At 48.3% G+C, this 20,168-nt stretch overlaps 1 long non-coding RNA gene across 3 annotated transcripts in view; it reads right to left on the reverse strand.

Moving 5' to 3' along the window:
• Positions 1–3,293: 3,293 nt before the first annotated feature.
• The window catches only part of LOC137380430 (uncharacterized), a 31,138-nt gene continuing 14,263 nt past the window's right edge, over positions 3,294–20,168 (reverse strand). For all 3 annotated transcript variants that reach the window (XR_010977024.1, XR_010977022.1, XR_010977023.1), the window contains one exon: positions 3,294–3,547. This is a non-coding gene — a long non-coding RNA (uncharacterized lncRNA). The remainder of the gene's footprint in view (positions 3,548–20,168) is intronic.

Below are 20,168 nucleotides of genomic sequence, written 5' to 3' on the forward strand. Positions count from 1 at the left end.
TTGCAGGTGGCGTGTTCCCATGTATTTGCTGCCCTTGTCCTTCTAGTTGGTAGAGGTCGCGTGTTTGGAAGGTGCTTTCGAAGGAGCCTTGGTGCATTGCTGCAGTGCATCTTGTAGATGGTACACACTGCTGCCACTGTGCGTCGGTGGTGGAGGGAGTGAATGTTTGTAGATGGGGTGCAAATCAAACGGGCCGCTTTGTCCTGGATGGTGTCGAGCTTCTTGAGTGTTGTTGGAGCTGCACCCATCCAGGCAAGTGGAGAGTATTCCATCACACTCCTGACATGTGCCTTGTAGATGGTGGACAGGCTTTGGGGAGTCAGGAGGTGAGTTACTCGCCTCAGGATTCCCAGCCTCTGACCTGCTCTTGTAGCCAGGGTATTTATATGGCTACTCCAGTTCAGTTTTCGGTCAATGGTAGCCCCTAGGATGTTGATAGTGGGGGTTTCAGCGATGGTAATGCCGTTGAGTGTCAAGGCGAGATGGTTAGATTCTCTTTTGTTGGAGATGGTCATTGCCTGGCACTTGTGTGGCGCAAATGTTACTTGCCACTTATCAGCCCAAGCCTGGATATTGTCCAGGTCTTGCTGCATTTCTACACAGACTGCTTCAGTATCTGAGGAGTTGCGAATGGTGCTGAACATTGTGCAATCATCAGTGAACATTCCCATTTCTGGCCTTATGATTGAAGGAAGGTCATTGATGAAGCAGCTAAAGATGGTTAGGCCGAGGACACTACCCTGAGGTACTCCTGCAGTGATGTCCTGGAGCTCAGATGATTGACCTCCAACAACCACAACCATCTTCCTTTGCGCTAGGTATGACTCCAGCCAGCGGAGGGTTTTCCCCCTGATTCCCATTCACCTCAGTTTTGCTAGGGCTCCTTGATGCCATACTCGGTCAAATGCTGCCTTGATGTCAAGGGCAGTCACTCTCACCTCACCTCTTGAGTTCAGCTCTTTTGTCCATGTTTGAACCAAGGCTGTAATGAGGTCAGGAGCTGAGTGGCCCTGGCGGAACCCAAACTGAGCATCACTGAGCAGGTTGTTGCTAAGCAAGTGCCGCTTGATGGCACTGTTGATGACACCTTCCATCACTTTACTGATGATTGAGAGTAGGCTAATGGGGCGGTAATTGGCCGGGTTGGACTTGTCCTGCTTTTTGTGTACGGGACATACCTGGGCAATTTTCCACATTGCAGGGTAGATGCCAGTGTTGTAGCTGTACTGGAACAGCTTGGCTAGGGACGCGGCAAGTTCTGGAGCACAGGTCTTCAGTACTATTGCCGGATTATTGTCAGGGCCCATAGCTTTTGCAGTATCCAGTGCCTTCAGTCGTTTCTTGATATCACGTGGAGTGAATCGAATTGGCTGAAGTTTGGCATCTGTGATGCTGGGGACTTCAGGAGGAGGCCGAGATGGATCATCAACTCGGCACTTCTGGCTGAAGATTGTTGCAAATGCTTCAGCCTTATCTTTCGCACTGATGTGCTGGGCTCCCCCATCATTGAGGATGGGGATATTTGTGGAGCCACCTCCTCCAGTTAGTTGTTTAATTGTCCACCACCATTCACGGCTGGATGTGGCAGGACTGCAGAACTTAGGTCTGATCCGTTGGTTATGGGATCGCTTAGCTCTGTCTATTGCATGCTGCTTACGCAGTTTGGCATGCAAGTAGTCCTGGGTTGTAGCTTCACCAGGTTGACACCTCATTTTGAGGTATGCCTGGTGCTGCTCCTGGCATGCCCTCCTGCACTCTTCATTGAACCAGGGTTGGTCTCCTGGCTTCATGGTAATGGTAGAGTGGGGGATATGCCGGGCCATGAGGTTACAGATTGTGGTTGAGTACAATTCTGCTTCTGCTGATGGCCCACAGCGCCTCAAGGATGCCCAGTTTTGCATTGCTAGATCTGTTCAAAATCTATCCCATTCAGCATGGTGATAGTGCCACACAACACGATGGACGGTATCCTCAATGTGAAGGCAGGACTTCGTCTCCACAAGGACTGTGCGGTGGTCACTCCTACCAATACTGTCATGGACAGATGCATCCGCGGCAGGCAGATTGGGGAGGACGAGGTCGAGTATGTTCTTCCCTCGTGTTGGTTCCCCCACCACCTGCCGCAGACCCAGTCTAGCAGCCATGTCCTTTAGGACTCGGCCAGCTCGGTCAGTAGTGGTGCTACTGAGCCACTCATGGTGATGGACATTGAAGTCCCCCACCCAGAGTACATTTTGTGCCCTTGCCACCCTCAGAGCTTCCTCCAAGTGGTGTTCAACATGGAGGAGGACTGAGTCATCAGCTGAGGGAGGGCGGTAGGTGGTAATCAGTAGGAGGTTACCTTGCCCATATTTAAACTGATGCCATGAGACTTCATGAGGTCCGGAGTCGACGTTGAGGACTCCCAGGGCAACTCCCTCCCTACTGTATACCACTGTGCCACCACCTCTGGTGAGTCTGTCCTGCCGGTTGGACAGGACATACCCGGGGATGGTGATGGCAGTGTCTGGGACATTGTCTGTAAGGTATGATTCCGTGAGTATGACTATGTCAGGCTGTTGCTTGACGAGTCTGTGGGACAGCTCTCCCAACTTTGGCACAAGCCCCCAGATGTTAGTAAGGAGGACTTTGCAGGGTCGACAGGGCTGGGTTTGCCGTTGTCGTTTCCGGTGCCTAGGTCGATGCCAGGTGGTCCGTCCGGTTTCATTCCTTTTTATAGACTTCGTAGCGGTTAGATACAACTGAGTGGCTTGCTAGGCCATTTCAGAGGGCATGTAAGAGTTAACCACATTGCTGTGGGTCTGGAGTCACAATCGACAATGGTTTCATGGCCATCATTAGACTAGTTTTTAATTCCAGATTTTATTTTATTAAGTTCAAATTCCATCTTCTGCTGTGGTGGGATTCGAACCCATGTCCCCAGAGGAATACCCTGGGTCTCTGGGTTACTAGTCCAGTGAGAATACCACTACGCCACCGCCTACCTTGGGCCGTTTTACGGCATTAAAGGTGCTATATAAATGCAAGCTGTTGATCTGGCCTGGTTATGGTCCACAGTTCGAATACCCTTTCAGTCAGAGGATGTCCCTGAATTTCCTTCCCCCTTGCTCCGGGTACAACACCTACCATTTTAAAAGTTCTCTTGAAAGATTCGATTTATTGGCGAAGACCTTTAAATGCCAGAAATTCCATGCTGAGATTTTGCATTTAACTTGCACTTTAAAGTCTCAGTCAATTTTTAATTAGAAGCTTGGCAGACTTTAATAATTTTAAAAATGCCGATCACTTGGTAACTATTTGGATGCTTTGTGATATTGTTCCCAAGTGACTTTACAATGATTGGACACAGGCAAATTGCCAGCATTTCACACACCTCGGATTTATTTCTTGTCTTCCAACTTTTCAAATTTAACCATGTAAATTCAGGATGGACTGAGGAACTACCTTGCATTCGTGCCTGTCACTTCATGTTCAAACTAAAACAGACATCCAATGCTCTGAGTTTGGGTGATGCAATGGCCCAGATCGTCAGCTTTCAACTTTAAGGCTAGGGGACAAAAAAATAGTAAATTCAGAGATAAACAGCGAAGACTCCATTCATTCATTCAACCAATTCGCCACATTAGAATTAGAATTAGAATTAGAACATTACAGCGCAGTACAGGCCCTTCGGCCCTCGATGTTGCGCCGACCTGTGAAACTATCTGACCTACACTGTTCCATTTTCATCCATATGTCTTTCCAATGACCATTTAAATGCCCTTAAAGTTGGCGAGTCTACTACTGCTGCAGGCAGGGCGTTCCACGCCCCTACTACTCTCTGAGTAAAGAAACTACCTCTAACATCTGTCCTATATCTATCACCCCTCAACTTAAAGCTATGTCCCCTAATGTTTGCCATCACCATCCGAGGAAAAAGACTCTCACTATCCACCCTGTCCAACCCTCTGATTATCTTATATGTCTCTATTAAGTCACCTCTCCTCCTCCTTCTCTCCAACGAAAACAACCTCAAGTCCCTCAGCCTTTCCTCATAAGACCTTCCCTCCATACCAGGCAACATCCTAGTAAATCTCCTCTGCACCCTTTCCAAAGCTTCCACATCCTTCCTATAATGCGGTGACCAGAACTGCACGCAATACTCCAGGTGCGGTCTCACCAGAGTTTTGCACAGCTGCAGCATGACCTCGTGGCTCCGAAACTCGATCCCCCTACTAATAAAAGCTAACACACCATATGCCTTCTTAACAGCCCTATTAACCTGGGTAGCAACTTTCAGAGATTTATGTACCTGGACACCAAGATCTCTCTGTTCATCTACACTACCAAGAATCTTCCCATTAGCCCAGTACTCTGCATTCCTGTTACTCCTTCCAAAGTGAATCACCTCACACTTTTCCGCACTAAACTCCATTTGCCATCTCTCAGCCCAGCTCTGCAGCCTACCTATGTCCCTCTGTAACCTACAACATCCTTCGGCACTATCCACAACTCCACCGACCTTCGTGTCATCCGCAAATTTACTAACCCACCCTTCTACACCCTCTTCCAGGTCATTTATAAAAATGACAAACAGCAGTGGCCCCAAAACAGATCCTTGCAGTACACCACTAGTAACTAAACTCCAGGATGAACATTTGCCCTCTGTCTTCTTTCAGCTAGCCAATTTCTGATCCAAAGCACTAAATCACCTTCAATCCCATACTTCCGTATTTTCTGCAATAGCCTACCGTGGGGAACCTTATCAAACGCCTTACTGAAATCCATATACACCACATCCACTGCTTTACCCTCATCCACCTGTTTGGTCACCTTCTCGAAAAACTCAATAAGGTTTGTGAGGCACGACCTACCCTTCACAAAACCGTGCTGACTATCGCTAATGAACTTATTCTTTTTAAGATGATTATAAATCCTGTCTCTTATAACCTTTTCCAACATTTTACCCACAACCAAAGTAAGGCTCACAGGTCTATAATTACCAGGGCTGTCTCTACTCCCCTTCTTGAACAAGGGGACAACATTTGCTATCCTCCAGTCTTCCGGCACTATTCCTGTCGACAATGACGACATAAAGATCAAGGACAAAGGCTCTGCAATCTCCTCCCTGGCTTCCCAGAGAATCCTAGGATAAATCCCATCTGGCCCAGGGGACTTATCTATTTTCACACTTTCCAAAATTGATAACACCTCCTCCTTGTGAACCTCAATCCCATCTAGCCTAGTAGTCTGAATCTCAGTATTCTCCTCGACAACATTTTCTTTCTCTACTGTAAATACTGACGAAAAATATTCATTTAACGCTTCCCCTATCTCCTCTGATTCCACACACAACTTCCCACTACGATCCTTGATTGGCCCTAATCTAACTCTAGTCATTCTTTTATTCCTGATATACCTATAGAAAGCCTTAGGGTTTTCCTTGATCCTATCGGCCAATGACTTCTCGTGTCCTCTCCTTGCTCTTCTTAGCTCTCCCTTTAGATCCTTCCTGGCTAGCTTGTAGCTCTCAAGCGCCCTAACTGAGCCTTCACGTCTCATCCTAACATAAGCCTTCTTCTTCCTCCTGACAAGCGCTTCAACTTCTTTAGTAAACCACGGTTCCCTCACTCGACAACTTCCTCCCTGCCTGACAGGTACATACTTATCAAGGACACGCAGTAGCTGCTCCTTGAATAAGCTCTACATTTCGATTGTGCCCATCCCCTGCAGTTTCCTTCCCCATCCTACGCATCCCAAATCTTGCCTAATCGCATCATAATTTCCTTTCCCCCAGCTATAATTCTTGCCCTGCGGTATATACCTGTCCCTGCCCATCGCTAAGGTAAACCTAACCGAATTGTGATCACTATCACCAAAGTGCTCACCTACATCTAAATCTAACACCTGGCCGGGTTCATTTCCCAGTACCAAATCCAATGTGGCATCGCCCCTGGTTGGCCTGTCTACATACTGTGTCAGAAAACCCTCCTGCAAACACTGGACAAAAACTGACCCATCTAAAGTACTCGAACTAGCATATTTCCAGTCAATATTTGGAAAGTTAAAGTCCCCCATAACAACTACTCTGTTACTCTCGCCCCTGTCGAGAATCATCTTCGCTATCCTTTCCTCTACATCTCTGGAACTATTCGGAGGTCTATAAAAGACTCCCAACAGGGTGACCTCTCCTCTCCTGTTTCTAACCTCGGCCCATACTACCTCAGTAGACGAGTCCTCAAACGTCCTTTCTGCCGCTGTAATACTCTCCTTGATTAACAATGCCACACCCCCCCCCCCTCTTTTACCATCTTCCCTGTTCTTACTGAAACATCTAAATTCCGGAACCTGCAACATCCATTCCTGCCCCTGCTCTACCCATGTCTCCGAAATGGCCACAACATCGAGATCCCAGGTACCAACCCATGCTGCAAGCTCACCCACCTTATTCCGGATGCTCCTGGCGTTGAAGTAGACACACTTTAAACCAAGTTCTTGCTTGCCAGATAAACCTACAGCCCATCACACCAAGTTCTAGAATTATTGCCCTCAAACCCCACTCCTTCCACTTTCCCAATGGGTCCCCTTGTCCCACTTTAATTTGAATTAATGCTCATTGTTCACCTTTCCCATGTCACCGTATTCATCTACACAGCCTCTTCCTTTCAAAGCTGAAGAGTTCACATTTTCTCATTACTCGACCCTCTCAGACTTCAAGTCGACCATGTGGCTCTTGTCAGCATTGTGTCTAGAGACTGCGCCTCGGAGATTGGAACTGAGCACAACAGCAATGACACCTTGCATTTATACAGAGTCTTTCACAACCTCAGGACGCCCCAAAGTGCTTTGCAGCCAATTAGATACTTTTACGAAATGTAGTAACAGTTATAATATGAGAAACCACGGCAGTCAATTTGCACACAGCTGGATGTCACAATCTGCAATGTGATAATAATTTGTTTTAGTGATGGTGATTGAGGGATAAATATTGGCCGGGACACCAGGGAAAACCACTCTGCTCTTCTTTGAAATAGAGGCCATGGGATCATTCACCTGGTTTAATGTTACATCCAAAAGATGGCACATCCGGCAGCACAGCACTCCCCCGGCACTGCCCCTCCAACAGCACAGCACTCCCCCGGCACTGCCCCTCCAACAGCACAGCACTCCCCCTGCACTGCCCCTCCGACAGCACAGCACTCCCCCGGCACTGCCCCTCCAACAGCACAGCACTCCTCCTGCACTGCCCCTCTGACAGCACAGCACTCCCCCGGCACTGCCCCTCCAACAGCGCAGCACTCCCCCGGCACTGCCCCTCCAACAGCACAGCACTCCCCCTGCACTGCCCCGCTGACAGCATAACACTCCCCCGGCACTGCCCCTCCAACAGCACAGCACTCCTCCTGCACTGCCCCTCTGACAGCACAGCACTCCCCCGGCACTGCGCCTCCAACAGCGCAGCACTCCCCCGGCACTGCCCCTCCAACAGCACAGCACTCCCCCTGCACTGCCCCGCTGACAGCAGAACACTCCCCCGGCACTGCCCCTCCAACAGCGCAGCACTCCCCCGGCACTGCCCCTCCAACAGCACAGCACTCCCCCTGCACTGCCCCTCCAACAGCACAGCACTTCCCCGGCACTGCCCCTCCAACAGCACAGCACTCCCCCGGCACTGCCCTTCCAACAGCGCAGCACTCCCCCGGCACTGCCCCTCCAACAGCATAACACTCCCCCGGCACTGCCCCTCCAACAGCGCAGCACTCCCCCGGCACTGCCCCTCCAACAGCACGGCACTCCCCCTGCACTGCCCCTCCAACAGCACAGCACTTCCTCGGCACTGCCCCTCCAACAGCACAGCACTCCCCCTGCACTGCCCCTCCAACAGCACAGCACTCCCCCGGCACTGCCCCTCCAACAGCACAGCACTCCCCCGGCACTGCCCCTCCGACAGCACACCATTCCCCCGGCACTGCCCCTCCAACAGCACAGCACTCCCCCTGCACTGCCCCTCTGACAGCACAGCACTCCCCCGGCACTGCCCCTCCAACAGCGCAGCACTCCCCCGGCACTGCCCCTCCAACAGCACAGCACTCCCCCTGCACTGCCCCTCCAACAGCACAGCACTCCCCCGGCACTGCCCCTCCAACAGCACAGCACTCCCTCGGCACTGCCCCTCCAACAGCACAGCACTCCCCCTGCACTGCCCCTCTGACAGCACAGCACTCCCCCGGCACTGCCCCTCCAACAGCGCAGCACTCCCCCGGCACTGCCCCTCCAACAGCACAGCACTCCCCCTGCACTGCCCCGCTGACAGCATAACACTCCCCCGGCACTGCCCCTCCAACAGCGCAGCACTCCCCCGGCACTGCCCCTCCAACAGCACAGCACTCCCCCTGCACTGCCCCGCTGACAGCATAACACTCCCCCGGCACTGCCCCTTCAACAGCACAGCACTCCCCCGGCACTGCCCCTCCAACAGCACAGCACTCCCCCTGCACTGCCCCTCTGACAGCACAGCATCCCCCTGCACTGCCCCTCCAACAGCACAGCACTCCCCCGGCACTGCCCCTCTGACAGCACAGCATCCCCCGGCACTGCCCCTCCGACAGCACAGCACTCCCACTGCACTGCCCCTCCAACAGCACAGCACTCCCCCTGCACTGCCCCTCCAACAGCACAGCACTCCCCCAGCACTGCCCCTCTGACAGCACAGCATCCCCCAGCACTTTCCTTCCAACAGCACAGCACTCCCCCGGCACTGCCCCTCCAACAGCACAGCACTCCCCCAGCACTGCCCCTCCAACAGCACAGAACTCCCCCGGCACTGCCCCTCCAACAGCACAGCACTCTCCCGGCACTGCCCCTCCAACAGCACAGCACTCCCCCGGCACTGCTTCTCCAACAGCACAGCACTCCCCCCGCACTGCCCCTCCGACAGCACAGCACTCCCCCAGCACAGTCCTTCTGACAGCACAGCACTCCCCCGGCAACAGCACAGCACTCCCCCGGCACTGCCCCTCCGACAGCACAGCGCTCATTCGGCACCGTCCCTCCGACAGTGCGGCGCTCATTCGGCACTGTCCCTCCGACAGTGTGGCGCTCCCCCGGCACTGCACTGGGAACGTCAGCTTGGATTATGGGTTTAGGTCTCTGGAGTAGGATTTGAACCCATGGCCTTCTGACACAGTGATGGGAGAGTGAGTGCTACCCACTGAGCCACAGCTGTTCAGATGGATGAAGTCAAATCAAGTCGAAATTCCACCCCCCACTGCTCCCAGCTTAAAAGTTGGCTTTGGAACAGAGAGATCGGGGCCTCTGCCGGGTCTAACAGGTGGGACCTTGCCTACGCAGCACTGTGATGTTAGCTAAGATTGTGTGTTCCCAGAGTGGGACTCGGACACAGATCCTTGTGAGGTTGAGGCAGGAGAGCCACCAACTCGGCTGAGCTAGCACTCAAACGCATTCCTCAGACAGAAAAACCTCACAACAGACCTGCCAACAATTTTAATGACTGCCCTGCAGCACATGTGGGGGCATTGGGGGCGGGGGAGCATCAGATGCCGAGAGGAAGAAAGCAGGGGCACGGACATTCAGACCTCGGACTAAATGTGAGAGAATTTATAGGCAGACTGAACTAATCAGCCCGACCGCTGAGTGCCACAGGATTAATCGAAAGCCACAAAGCTGAGGTGCAGGGTTCCAAGAGTTAACACAAAGAAAGTGCAAAAAATCCAACAGGCCAGGGTGAAATGTGAAGCTCAGGACTCATTAGCTTTGCTCGTACTCCAATCTTCATATTTCACTGCGTAATCATCTGCTATTTAAAGGGAAGCACTGTTATTTTAGATCCAGTTAAATTCCTGGAACAGCCTGTGTCAAAAACCCTGACATACCATTTACAGCTGTTACCTTAGCGCAAATGAACTACAAAAGGGTGAAAGTTATCCTTAAGTTGTATCAAACTCTGATCAGACCCCCTCTGGAGTAACTGTGTTCAGTTCTGGGCCCCGCACCTCAGGAAGGAGATATTGGCCTTGGAGGGGGAGTAGCACAGGTTCACCAGAATGATACTGAGGTTAAGAGGGTTAAAATTATGAGAATAGGTTGCATGCACTCGGCTTGTATTCCCTCGAGTAGAGAAGATTAAGCATTATTCTAGTTCAGGTGTTTAAGATAATTAAAGGAGTTAATAGGGTAGATAGAGAGAGCCTTTGAATCTGTCAAAGATGAGGGTTTATGGAGAGTCCTCCTCAAGATTGGCTGCCCTCAGAAATTTGTTACCATCCTTGGCATACTACATGATAATATGCAAGCCAGAATCCTGACCAACGGGACCACCACAGACCCTGTTTCAGTGAAGTCTGGCATCAAACAACCCTCTTCTCCATCTTCTACACCAAAACTTAGCACTTCACCTCCAGCAAGTTCCCCACAGGAGTGGAGATAACCTACAGGATGGATGGGAAATTATTCAACCTCCGTCGCCTCGGCTCCAAAACAAAGGTTACTCCAACTTCAGTCATTGAGCTTCAGTACACAAACGATGCTTGTCTGTGGCCTCACTCGGAGACTGAGCTCCGAGTCATCGTTGATTCCTTCACTGAAGCATACAAGAGGATGGGTCTTACTTTAAACCAACCAGAATAATGTCCTCTTCCAACCCACTCCCATAGCATAACAGCACCCCCGCAGCCCCAACAGGATCCACAGTGAGACCCTGGAGAGCATGGACCATTTTCCATACCTCAGGAGTCTCCTCCCAACGAAGGCAGACATAGATGACAAACCACCAGCTTCAATGTTCCAGCTCTGCCTTCAGCTGATGGCAGAAGACGATATTCAAGAACCAGGACCTCTAACCCGGGACCGAGATCATGGTTTACCAGGCTGCTGTGATCTCCGTGCTCCTACATGCTTTGGAGACTTGGACAATCTACAGCAGGCACCTCAAGGCATTGGAGAAAAACCACCAATGCTGTCTCTGCAAAATCTTTCACATTCGTTGGCAGGATAGGCGGTCTAATGTCAACATCCTCCACCAAGCCAACATTCCCAGCATTGAGGTGCTAATCACGCAAAGCCATCTTCGCTGGGTGGGCCACATCACCCGCATGCCTGACACCAAGCTCCTGATGCAACTATTCTACTCTAAGCTTCACTGTGGCAAAAGGCTCCCAGAGGACAGAGGAAATGCTTTCGTAATGTGTTCAAAGCATCTCTGAAGAAATCAAACATACCCACCGACTCATGGGACTCCCTTTCCCTCGACCGTTCAAAATGGAGAAGGTGCATTCGGGAAGGTACCAAACATCTTGTGAGATTTCAACAGGAGCACACAGAAGCCGAGTCCAGGCAGTAGAAGCAGCGCACAGACCCCCAAGTAACTCGCCTATCCAACTCTTCAAAAGTCATCTGCCCCACATGTGGTAGAGTCTGAGGTTAATGTATTGGACTTGTTAGCTATGTTCAAACGTACTGAACCGTAGTGGATACAAGTCATCCTCAATGCCGAGGGACTGCCTAAGAAGAAGATTTCCTCTGGTGGAGAGAGTCCAGAACAAGTGGCACAACCTTAAAATTGGAGCCAGGCCGTTCAGGGGTGATGTCAGGAAGCACTTCTTCACACAAAGGGGAGTGGGAATCTGGAACTCTCTCCCCCAGAAAGCAGTGGATGCTGGTGCTCAATTGAAAATACCAAAATTGAGTTTGGTGGATTTTTTTGGGCTGGGGGGAGTGGGGGGTTCGAGGTTCTGGTCACGCACATTTTTCTACATTCTGATTCTTCTGATAATTTCAAATTTTCTAGAGAATGAGGAGGAGTAGAGCAGTAGCAGGAGCAGGAAAGGGCAGAAACTACACTCTCGAACCGTCAATCTAATTCAGAGGCAAGTCCCACTCCAATGATTTGAACACAAAATCCAGGCTGACACTCCCAGTGTAGTACTGAGGGAGTGCTGCACTGTCAGAGATGCAGCCTTTGGATAAAACCTTAAGCCAAGGCCCCATCTGGGTCTCATGTGGACATAAAAGATCCCATGACACTATTTTGAATAAGAGTAGGGGCGTTCTCCTCAGCGTCCTGGCCAATATTTATCCCTCAATCAACATCACTATATCTGGTCAAAAAGAGGGATAAACAAGGCAATTACAGTCCACTGGTGGTGGGGAAATCTTTAGAGTCAATAATCCAAGACATAATTAATTGGCACTTTTAAAAAGTGTGGGTTAATAAATGAAACCTGTACAGATTGTTAAAGGCAAATTATCTTTGAATAATTTGATTGAGCTCTTTGGAGATGGCTGATGAGGATAGTGTGCTGTTGATGTGTATATGGACTTTCAAAAAGTTATTTGATAAAATACCATATATAGGCTTGTTGGCAAAATAAAGGCCATGGAGTTAAAGAGTATGGCTATGAAATTAGCTAAGGGACAGAAAGAGGGTAGTGATGAATGTTTTTTTTTTATATACTGGAGGGAGGTATACAGTGGTGTTCTCCAGATGTTGGTATTAGGACCACTTCTAGTTTTGGTATACGTTAATAACCTGGATTTTGGTATACAGGGCTGTTCTACTCCAGAATTTTTTTTAAAAATTCTTTCACAGGATTTGGGCATCGCTGGCTAGGCCAGCCATTATTCCTAATTGCCTTTGAGAAGGTGGTGGTGAGCCACATTGTTGTTGAAGGATTAAGGGGGAAGCCAATCTTTATTTAGTCTTGCATTTATTTTACAAAGTTAAAAGACTACAAACATGCAGATCCTCACTCAAACCTTCCCCAGTCTCAGTGTCTCCTGATATATACTCAAGACCCTAATTAACACCCTTCACCTGCACATGATTAAACACAATTAACAGATTCCCTTCTTGTTCTTTAATTAAAACTCAAGTTTAACATGCACAAACATTTCAAAACAAATAAAAATAAATTCCACGTTCTGTACAAAGCATTATATTGCATGACGCCCCTCCTCTTGGACCCCTAATAATCTTTGTTTTATGAAAAGAAATGCTTGTGCCGATCGTTGATGACTTGCATGTACCCATTTAATTTTAGAGACTTCCTTTCTCTCCAGTTTTTGTTTCAATCCAGCAAGATCAATCCATAACCTTTCTTCGCTCACACTTTTTGTAGAGTGTACATTATCCCACAAGGAACAATTATCTACATAACATTCAATGGGTATCTGATCTTCAGCACACCCCTTGTACAGAATCTCATCTAAAATATTTATAAATAGAACCCTATATCCACTGCCTCCACAAGAGCCAGTGTTTCCGCAGCTAAAGCACTTTTAACAACCTTTTTATTTTCTTATCTTCCCAAGCTATGGGACAACATTTTCCATTTCCACCCATCAAAACTATTATGAAACCAGCTGCACTTCAATACCTATCAGCAAGATTCGCATGTGAAGCATCACTAAAACTGACGAGTCTCATATCCTTTGGGTCACCCAAGGATGGGAACTTTAGTACACATTTCTCCAGATTTAATGTTTTTAAATGTTTTATTTGCCCTTAAAACATTCGACTTTTGGGTGTTTCATCATAGTACTGAACTCCAACACATCAAAATTAGCATCAGGTCTAGTCAGAGTATTCTTTTGGGCCTCCTTATCTCGAGAGACAATGGATACGCGCCTGGAGGTGGTCAGTGGTTTGTGAAGCAGCGCCTGGAGTGGCTATAAAGGCCAATTCTGGAGTGACAGGCTCTTCCACAGGTGCTGCAGAGAAATTTGTTTGTTGGGGCTGTTGCACAGTTGGCTCTCCCCTTGCGCCTCTGTCTTTTTTCCTGCCAACTACTAAGTCTCTTCGACTCGCCACAATTTAGCCCTGTCTTTATGGCTGAGTATACAACCAATTTAATTGACCAATCAAGCTTCGCAATTGCTCTATCTCTTCTTTAGATATATCATCTTTCTGTGACAACCTAGCACGATTAACCGGGATGGGAGTAACACTCTCTAATTAGGATTGTTGATTTAAAGTTAGTCCAAACCTACTCTGCTTAATATCTGAACCAATATATTTAAAAGCCCCACAAACCTGACTCCCAATCTTAAATACCATCCTAATCTAGGAACATTTCTCAAATTCTGCAATAAGAATTCACCCAATAAGAAATCAACAATGTGCATCATGAAGATACCTGATACCAATAAAACATTGCGGAATCTACTTTTCGTTGAACACAATTTTCAGCAAACTAGATCTCACCGAGAAATACCACACATAGAAACATAGAAACTAGGAGCAGGAGTAGGCCATTCGGCCCTTCGGACCTGCTCCGCCATTCAAAAAAGATCATGGCTGATCCTCTAATTCAGTATCCTGTTACCCTTTTCTCCCCACATCCCTTGATCCCTTTGGCATTAAGAAATATATCTATCTCCTTCTTGAATGTATTTAATGACTTGGTTTCCACTGCCTTCTGCGGTAGAGAATTCCACAGGTTCACCACCCTCTGAGTGAAGAAATTTCTCCTCATCTCAGTTCTAAATGGCATTCCCCGTATCCTGAGACTGTGACCCCTGGTTCTGGACTCCCCAGCCATCGGGAACGTCGTCCCTGCATCTAGCCTGTCTAGTCCTGTTAGAATTTTATAGGTTTCTATGAGATCCCCTCTCATTCGTCTAAACTCTAGTGTATACAGGCCTAGTCGACCCAATCTCTCCTCATACGCCAATCCTGCCATCCCAGGAATTAATCTTCTTTGCACGCCCTCCATGGCAAGAACATCCTTCCTCAGATAAGGAGACCAAAACGGTACAAAATACTCCAGATGTGGTCTCACCAAGGCCCTGTATAACTGCAGTAAGACATCTTTTCTCGTATTCGAATCCTCTTGCAATGAAGGCCAACATACCATTCGCCTTCTTAATTGCTTGCCGCACCTGAACGCTTGCTTTCAGCAACTGGTGTATAAGGACACCCAGGTCTCGTTGCACCTCCCCCTTTCCCAATCTATCACCATTCAAATAATAATCTGTCTTTCTGTTTTTACAACCAAAGTGGATAACCTCACATTTATCCACATTATACTGCATCTGCCATGCATTTGCCCACTCACCCAACTTGTCCAAATCACATTGGAGCTGCTTTGCATCCTCCTCACAGCTCACATCCCCCCCCAGCTTAGTGTCGTCTGCAAACTTGGAAATGTTACATCTAATTCCCTCATCCAAGTTATTAATATATATTGTGAATAGCTAGGGCCCAAGCACTGATGCCTGCGGTACCCCACTCGTCACTGCCGGTCACCCGGAAAAAAAACCTGTTTATTCCTACTCTCTGTTTCCTGTCTACAACCAATTCTCAATCCATGCCTGTATATTACCCCCAATCCAATGTGCTTTAATTTTGCCCACTAACCTCTTATGTGGAACCTTATCAAAAGCCTTCTGAACATCCAAATACACCACATGCACTGGCTCTCCCATATCTATTCTACTAGTTAAATCCTCAAATACACCAGTAGATTTGTTAAGCATGCTTTCCCTTTCGTAAACCCATGCTGACTTTGTCCAATCCCATTTATGTTTTCCAGGTGTTCTGCTATCACATCCTTTATAACAGACTCTAGCATTTTCCCTAATACTGATGTAAGGTTAACTGGTCTGTAGTTCCCTGTTTCTTCTCTCTCTCCTTTTTTAAATAGTGGGGTTTCATTTGCCACCCTCCAATCTGTAGGAACTCCAGAGTCTATAGAATTTTGGAAGATAACCACCATTCACTATTTCCAGAGGCACTGTTGGAGGGTCAATACTGAGGGAGCACTGCACTGTCAGAGGGACAGTACTGAGGGAGCGCTGCACTGTCAGAAGGGCAGTACTGAGGGAGCGCTGTGTCGTCAGAGAGGCAGAACTGAGGTAGCACTGCGCCGTGGGAGGGGCAGTACTGAGGGAGCACTGCATTGTCGGAGGGTCAGTGCTGAACTGTCAGGGGGCAGTACTGAGGGAGTTCAGCATTGACAAGGAGGCAGTACTGAGGAAGTGCTGCACTGTCAAAGGGGCAGTGCTGAGGGGGTTCTGCATTGTCAGAGGGACAGTACTGAGGGAGTGCTGCATTGTCAGAGGGGCAGCATTGAGTGGGTGCTGCACTTTCAGAAGGACAGTACTGAGATAGTACTGCACTGTCAGAGGAACAGTACTGAGGGAATGCTGCACTGTCAGAGGGACAGTACTGAACGAGTGCTGCACTGTCAGAGGAACAGTACTGAGGGAGTGCTGCACTGTCAGAGGAACAGTACTGAGGGAGTGCTGCACTGTCAGAGGAACAGTACAGAGGGAGTGCTGCACTGTCAGAGGAACAGTACTGAGGGAGTGCTGCACTGTTGCAGCACCATTACTGAGGGAGTGCTGCATTGTCGGAGGGGCAGTGCTGCACTGTTGGAGGGGCGGTACTGCGGGAGTACTGCACTGTCGGAAGGACAGTACTGATGGAGTACTGCACTGTCGGAGGGACAGTACTGAGGGAATACTGCACTGTTGGAGGGACAGTACTGAGGGAATACTGCACTGTTGGAGGGACAGTACTGAGGGAGTGCTGCACTGTCAGAGGGACAGTACTGAGGAGGTGCTGCATTGTTGGAGGGGCAGTACTGAGGGTGTGTTTAACTGGCAGAGTTGCCGTCTTTTGAACTAGCTGTTAAACCGAGGTGCTGTCTGTCCTCTCAGGTAGACCTAAATGATCCCATGGCATGATTTTGAAGAGGAGCAGGGGCGTTCTCCCGGTGTCCTGGGCCAATAATTTATCTCTGAACGAACATCATATGAACAGATAATCTGATCATTATTACACTGCACTTGTGGGATCTTGTTGTGCGCAAACTGGCTGCTGTGTTTCCCACATTACAACAGTGACGACAGTTCAAAAGTACTTCATTGGCTGTAAAAGCACTTTGGGACATCCTGAGGTTTTGAAAGTCGCTATAGAAATGCAGGTCTTTCTTTTGTTGTTTATTATATCTGTCAAGATGAAACTTTGCGCTCTCATCTCAGTTCCAAGTGGCCTTGAGCCCACAGTCTGGCTGACCTTGATGTATCCGTTGATTGTGGGTTTTAACATTCCTGCTGCTTAGTTTGGCCAAGGACTGCGCAACAGGGACACCAGGAGAACTTGTTCCCATTCCCTGATTATTCCCATCCTAATTAAGGCAAGAGAGAGGGTGAGACGATGAATGAGTCCAGGCAAGCTGGTTAGCAGCGTCATTCTTGATTAAGTGTCAAGAGGGCTTCATATCAAAACAAATGTCATCATCCTGCTTGCACTCACCACATACCAAACGTTTGTTTATTGCTGATAGTTAAAGTGGCACGTATTTCAAGGACTGGAGAGACTATCCATTACACTCATTTAATTTCCACTGCGGCCTCCCAGCTGTTGTTTGGCAGGATTATGAATGTAGAAAATCTCATAAATCCCTGTTGAAACCAGGAGCAGCCATCCTGTCACCTTTACTGGTTGCTTCATGATTGCCAGACTCGCATTGTTCAGTTGGGAGGTGTTAACACGCACACGCACGGAAATGACAGACAAGAAACAACCTACTGTTCCATCCAGCCTGTCCCACACAGTTGTCACACAGTGATCATTGCCAGCCACAGCCATGTCACGAAAGAAGCTTAAAAAAAAGCTATAATCGCAGGTCCAATTATTTATTTATTTAGAGATACAGCACTGAAACAGGCCCTTCAGCCCACCGAGTCTGTGCTGACCAACAACCACCCATTTATACTAATCCTACATTAACCCTATATTCCCTACCACATCCCCACCATTCTCCTACCACCTACCTATACTAGGGGCAATTTACAATGACCAATTTACCTACCAACCTGCAAGTCTTTGGCTGTGGGAGGAAACCAGAGCACCCAGCGGAAACCCACGCGGTCACAGGGAGAATTTGCAAACTCCGCGCAGGCAGTACCCAGAATCGAACCTGGGTCGCTGGAGCTGTGAGGCTGCGGTGCTAACCACTGCGCCACTGTGCCGCCCAATTAGGGGGCAAATAAAATCTGGGAAATTCCTCACTGACTACCCTTCCCCCGTGCTCCCAAAGAGGTGATCGAAACAAGTCCAAGAAATCACTCTGAGTCTGATTAATGTTACCAGGTTAACTCCCCACCTTGAAAAAGGTGATCTCAGCCCCAGCTCCCGCTCAAAGGGATTCAGTGAATCGGCCTATCCACAGATCCAGCTAACAGCCAGAGATTGGCTATTCTCTGGGAAAATAACCATTTGGAACTATTTGGAAGATACAAGCACAAGGGTGCAGAATTGGCTAAAGGATAGGAAGCAGAGAGTTGTGGTGAACGGATGTTTTTCTGATTGGAGAGAAGTATACTGTGGGGGCCCCAGGAGACAATAATAAGACCATTGCTTTTCTTTTTCTCTATAAATGACTTGGACTTGGGCATAGGGAGTACGATTTCAAAGTTTGTGGTTGATACATAACTTGGTAACATAACATGATAATAGTAGACTCAGGAAGTTATAGGCAGACTGGTGAATGCACAGACACAGGGCAGATGCAATTTAATGTGGATAAGCATGAAGTGATGGACTCAGGAGGAAAAACATGGAGAGGCAGTGTAATATAGTCCAGGGGGATGCAGGAGCAGAGGGACCTGGAGGTGCATATTCACAAATCTTTGAAGGAAGCAGGGCAAGTTGATAAGGCAGTAATGGGACATTGAAAAGAGGGACATTGAATAGAAAAACAAGGAAGTCATGCTAAACTACAAATCCCTGGCTAGGCCTCAGCCGGAGGATTGTGTCCAGTTCTGGGCGACACACTTCAGGAAGGATGTCAGGGCCTTGGAGAGGGTGAAGAGGAGATTTACCAGGATGATACCAGGGATGAGGGAATTCAGATGTGTGGAGGGACTGCAGAAACTGGGATTGTTTTCCTTCAAGCAGAGAAGGTTAAAGAGAGATTTGATAGAGAGTTTAAAAAATATGAGGAGTTTTGATGGAGTAGATACAGAGAGAGAAGATATGGTGTAGATGGAGGAAACAGTTTTCTCGGTTTCCTCTGGCAAGTGGGTCAGTAACCAAAGGCTATAGATTAAAAATAATTTTCATACAGAGGGATGTTAAGATGTGGGACACACTACATGAAAGAGAAGCAGAAGAAGATGCTGTAGGAATTTTCGAAACGCAATTGGATGTATACTTAAGAGGACTAGCAGAGTTATAGGGAAAACACCGGGTTGTGGACTAAACTGGACAGTTCTTTCAAAGCGCTAGCACAGGCATGATGGGTTGAATAGTCTCCTTATACAATCATAGAATGATAAAGTACAGAAGGAGGCCATTCAGTCCATCGTGCCTGTGCTGGTTCTTTGAAAGAGCTATCCAATTAGTCCCACTCCCCCTGCACTTCCCCCATAGCCCTGTAAATTGTTTTCTTTCAAGTATTTATCCAATTTTTCCCTTTTGAAAGTTACTACTGAATCTGCTTCCACCGCCCTATCAGGCAGTGCAACCCTGATCACAACTCCCCACGTAAAAAAATGTTTCCATGTGTCACCTCGGGTTCTTTTGCACTTTTTCTCCTGTGCTCAGTCAATGATTCTAACCTCCTAACATCTAAGCTTGATCTGCGAGATCACTGGTACTCAGAGACTATGCATGTTCCAAAGTGATAACTAGTGCATCAGATAGACAGGTTTACCTGTGCATCATATCGACATCCTTCAACTCTTTAAGTTGGAATAGGTACGATCGTGTAATGGTTATGTTACTGGACCACTTGGGCAGGGGTGTCCACCATTGGCACACAGTCAGTGAGGGGCAGTCCGCACCCCTGAGGTCTCCCCCCACACTTTCTCTGCCACATTCCTGGGCCACGGGAACCTTCTCCTCGTTGTCAGATTTCCTGTGTTTCCCAACCCCTCTGCTATTCTGTGTTAACCATTTATATCTCCTGTTGACACTTCTTCTGTTCCGTTACCATCCCTTTTACCCTGTACCATCATCACTTTTGTCATTCAACCTCTCCTGTTTTCCACCCAATCACAGAACTCCCCTTTTGTTCTTTCCCCCTCCCCCCGTTTCCCTGCCTCTGTACTTGCTTAAAACCTGTTTAATCTCTATAATGTTTTTCAGTTGTGACGAGAGGACATTGAGCTGAAACGTTAACTCTGCTTCTCACTCCAAGGATGTTGCCAGACCTGCTGAG

Source organism: Heterodontus francisci, chromosome 19, assembly GCF_036365525.1.
Source record: "Heterodontus francisci isolate sHetFra1 chromosome 19, sHetFra1.hap1, whole genome shotgun sequence".
NCBI lineage: Eukaryota > Metazoa > Chordata > Chondrichthyes > Heterodontiformes > Heterodontidae > Heterodontus > Heterodontus francisci.